Consider the following 4,869-nt stretch of genomic DNA (forward strand, 5'->3'; position numbering starts at 1 on the left):
CAGCCAATCAGAACAAAGGGTAGGGCTTTTGCTCTGGCTTCTGGGGTGCAGATATGCGCCCCTCTAGGATAGTGTGAGAACCTGGAAATGCTGCAGCCACTTACAAGATAAGGGAAGCCAACTAGACACCAGAGGAGGGCAGAGGCAAGAGAAGGATGGGAAAACAGACGTCTCTTAAAGAGACCTAAGATGGGAAACGGACTTTGGCCCAGTGGTTAGGGCGTCCGTCTACCATATGGGAGGTCCGCGGTTCAAACCCCGGGCCTCCTTGACCTGTGTGGAGCTGGCCATGCGCAGTGCTGATGCGCGCAAGGAGTGCCGTGCCACGCAAGGAGTGCCGTGCCACGCAAGGGTGTCCCCCGCGTGGGGGAGCCCCACGCGCAAGGAGTGCGCCCGTGAGGAAAGCCGCCCAGCGTGAAAAGAAAGAGCAGCCTGCCCAGGAATGGCGCCGCCCACACTTCCCGAGCCGCTGATGACAACAGAAGCGGACAAAGAAACAAGACGCAGCAAATAGACACCAAGAACAGACAACCAGGGGAGGGGGGGAAATTAAATAAATAAATAAAATCTTTAAAAAATAAAAAAAATAAAAAAAAATAAAGAGACCTAAGATCAACCCTCCTAGAAGCCCAAAGTAATAATTCATGCAGCCAATCCTAGATGGTTAAGTACAATTTGAATATGGAAAAGGAGAAAGGAGAAGAGTAACAGTAGGACAAATGGTAGGAATCTAGAAAGAATATGGACTATCTCAACGATGACACTTATCACTGTTTTTAATCTTCCTTTGCTTGGCTACAGCAGAGAATTTCTCCTCTTTTGATATCGAACATCTATATCATAACAATATCATAATGATATTGATACTGTGATAGAGGTTGGCTGTTCAAGCGTGGATTTGGGAAAGCTGAGAGGCCAAAAAGTAAACCACCAACTAAAGTTAATTCCTGCTGGAAGGAATTATCACCCATATGGCACAGAGTAGGAAACTAAGGTATATCAGCAAAAATATCACATACCAAGTTTGATGACAGATGTAACCGGGAAGCTAATGTTTGCCTTTCCTTTAAGGCATGCCCAAGATCATAAACAAGTAGTAGAGTCCCCACTTGAAGCCAGGTCTGTCTGCCTTCAAACCTGGTTCTAGATTCTCACTCCCTCAACATATGGTCAATAGGCTAGCAGCTCCAGCATCGCCTGGGAGCAGGGCCAGCTACATCATTTGTGTGACCCAGTACAAAACAAAAATGCGAGACCCTTTTCTAAAAGCAGAAAAGAAATATCATTAAAGGCACTAAAATATAAAGCTTTTTCCTTTCTCCCATAGCCTCTCAACCTTTCATGGAGTATTATAGTTGCTATTCAAGATGATTTTATGTAAAGAAAAATTAAGATTTTAAATTATTAGCATGAATATACCATTCATCTTTATCTATTGTGCAATGCCAGTTTTAAATGCAGAGATGTAATATTTGAGGTAATGTAGCCGGATTTTCTCTAGGTTCTTGGCTAAGCTACAGGAAATGAATTTCGAGAGTTAGCTGGGTTAGTTAGGCCAGTAATTTATTAAGAGAAATGGGAGAGCATACAGATCATGGGTCCCAGGCAGAGGGGAAGGGACTGAAAAGTGATAAAACAGACTGATTTACAGACTACAATTCCCCATTATAGGTTATAACTGCCCAGGTTTTGCTTGTGTGTTGTTCCAGGCAGGGGGTCCGAAAAAGGCCAGAGCAGTGTCAAAAAGCAAGACAGAGGGGAAAAGACAAGAGAAGGACCTTTTGGCCTTTGCGCCTGCTTTTTAAGCCTTTAATTATTCCACCCCTTTGCTAATGACATCTGGGGAGGAGTCCCAGAGTCCCAGATGTCTGTTGCTTTGATTACCCAACCCAGCAATACCCCGGGGACCTGATGATAAGACCCCTGGAGACTATCCGAGGTTTCTCTTGGCTTCCGTAGAAAATCTCGTTCTGAATGGGGGAAATCTCGCGGGTTCTTCCAGCAGCCGCCTTGGGAGTACTGATGTCCATGAGGACTTCTTGTCAGGTTCCAGATCCACCTATTGACTCCCAAACTAGCCTGTTTCAGTAAGAACATTTCAACTCTATGTGAAATCATCAAAATTATACAATTTGTTGCTTGGTACACACATAGGTATTTTGTTCTCACCAGAACAAGGGAGACAGTGCACTAAGTAACAATTGCTTTCATTTTACTTCTTAATAAGTGCACCTTCTACCAACACTTGCTACATTCAACTTCCTGATGAATAAGGAATGACTGCAAAGAAAAGGAACTTTACCTCTATGTCATCATTTTAGCATAAGTGGTTGGCTAATCTAGGTCAGTAACACAGAAAGGATATGACAAGATACTTTGGTTGTCCACATTTCTTAGAAGGCCATTGCCTGTGTTCTGTGTTCATTGCTAGTGGTTCCACCAGAAAGTGTGGCTTCCCGTACCACTAAGTCATGTACACATCACCCTGTACTTGCATCGAGTACCCACCCATTGTGGGTCCATCAGAATTTTGTACTCATGGGACACTGCAAAACACTATAGCAGATGGGCAGCAAGGGAAAATGACTGTGCATATTCATATCCTGCCTCCCAGACTTGCTGAACTTGACTCTCAGGCTGGGGGAGGGAAGCGTTTCCCCAGGTTTCCTCCTTTGTGCCCTTTCTGCAGCAACCCCAGGATGTTATGGCCTGTTGGTTTTTCTGGAAACTTATTTCTGAGCCTTTGTTGAAATCTCAGGTTTCATCTGTCTTCCATCCAAGGCCTTTGTGTATCCCTGAATTCTTGTGGCAGAGAACAAACTGCAAAATGGGGTGGGGGGCTTCCTTTCAAAAGCAGATTTTAGGGGCTACGGCAGAGGAAGACCCCTCAAAAATGAAAACCTTGTTAATTTACATGTCAATATGTAGCTGGGATTCCTTTATTATTGAGAATTCAAAATTGAGAATCTTATTTCCCTCTGCCTTTGCTATTTAATTCCATTTATTTCCCTACTTTTCTAGCTTGAAATTTTCCACAGTGTGTGAAGATGCACTGTTTCTTCTCTCCGCTTTAAAAAAAAATTATCCTGATAAAAATTCGGAAAAACTAATAAACTCCCCCAATTTTTTTTATAAAGAAGAGGGGGAATTTAGTTTTCTTTGACATTCAAGAAGTTCTTAAGAATAACCACTTGAGTGAGCAGATGTGGCTCAAAGAGTTGAGTGCCGCCCACATGGGAGGACATGGAGCAAAAACAACAAGCAGACAAGAAAAAACAACAACTAGCAGGTAACAAGCAAAAACAATAAGCAAACAGACAAAGGAGCCAGCTCAGGGGAGCCAATGTGGCTCAGTAGTTAAACACCAGCTTCACCCATATAAGGTCCTGGGTTCAATCTTCAATGCTGGTAACACACACAAACACACACACACACACAAAATCATTTGAGAAAAGTAGTTAAATCAAAATTAGGAACCTCCGCCTTCTTCTTTCATTTTCGGCCTCAGAAATATAATAGAATCTCTTTTCAGCTAAAATGGAACTGGCCCTCAGCTTGTGACCAAGCTTTACTGCATCTCAATGTTGCAAGTCTCCAATACAGTATTTTCTTACATAATAGTGACTCCTCTCCTTCTGTATGGGAACGCCTGGGAGTGGGGGGTGGGGAGACAAAAGAAGAAAAGAGAAAGGGTAGGTAATGGGGCAAGGGCAAGGGCAGGGAAGGGAAAAGAAGGGAAAGGAAGGGAAAGAAGGACAAATTTTGAAAAGATGCCCGCTGCCCCTTTGATGGGCTGGCCTGCTTTTCTTCCACAGCTGCCCTGTCAGGCCCACCAGCAAATGGAAACCAATATTGGCTCAGTGGCAGCTTGCAGTTTTTCAGAGATTTTGTGACTTGCAGAAACCTCCATTTTATAAAGCCAAGCTTGTGTTTCCTGACCAAGACCAGCAATGTGTACAGAAAGGAGAAGCTAGGGGGTGGCGTGGGGAAGGAGCATGGGAGAGGGGGCATAGCTCAGTCCTGGAGTGCTCCCACTTTCCAGCAGCCCCTCCTCTTCCCCCCACAACCCAGGCAGGCAATGAAGCGACAGCTATGCAGTGAGCTCCTTAGAGGTGAATTTTTATCACATAACCGTGTGCTGTGATATATTTCCTGATAAATTGTACCACCTGCATAATGATTACATTCTCTTTTGGGTCACCAACTTTGTACCTTTGGTAGTATGAGTGACAGTGGCATTTTAAATTCATGGGAAATACAAAACCCCCTTTGTGGGCATTGGTTTCAGCTGCTGCCTCAGGTAACAAGAGTTGAGCTAAGTTTTCCTTCTTTTCCTTTCCTTATCCATTGATTCTCTGGCCAAGGTGCTATCGAGTAGCCTGGTGACCCACAGGCCAACTGAGGGAGGGAGAGATGAAAAGCAAGTTAATTCACCAGATGGATAGTGGGACGTCTCAGCAGGTGGCAGCTGCGTTTCCAAAGCTAGATCAAAATCAGGTTCAAAAAGTTAAGTCCTGCTTAAAGAGCTGTGCTCCTAGAGATGTCGATCTGGGCTGGAACAGGAGGTAGAGAATTCTTACTGCTTTGACTCCATTTCTCCAGGGCCTGGGTCAGGAAAGCCCCTCCTCTCTGCATTCAGAAGCCTTGACATTAGTCCATCCAAACCCTGTTTTTGCCCTTGAGCAAGTTATTTAACTTTTCTGAATCTCAATGTCTTTATCTCTAGTATTGTCCAACACTATCCTACCTCGCTGGCTTTCTCAGAAAAATTAATGAAAAAATGTATGCAGTGGCCTGATATCCCAGAGCACATAGAAATTAATCAAAAGGAACAGTAGCATTCACTGTTGTTGCTTTAAAGAGGAAGCT

The sequence above is a fragment of the Dasypus novemcinctus genome, chromosome 8, assembly GCF_030445035.2.
Source record: "Dasypus novemcinctus isolate mDasNov1 chromosome 8, mDasNov1.1.hap2, whole genome shotgun sequence".
Taxonomy (NCBI): Eukaryota; Metazoa; Chordata; class Mammalia; order Cingulata; family Dasypodidae; genus Dasypus; species Dasypus novemcinctus.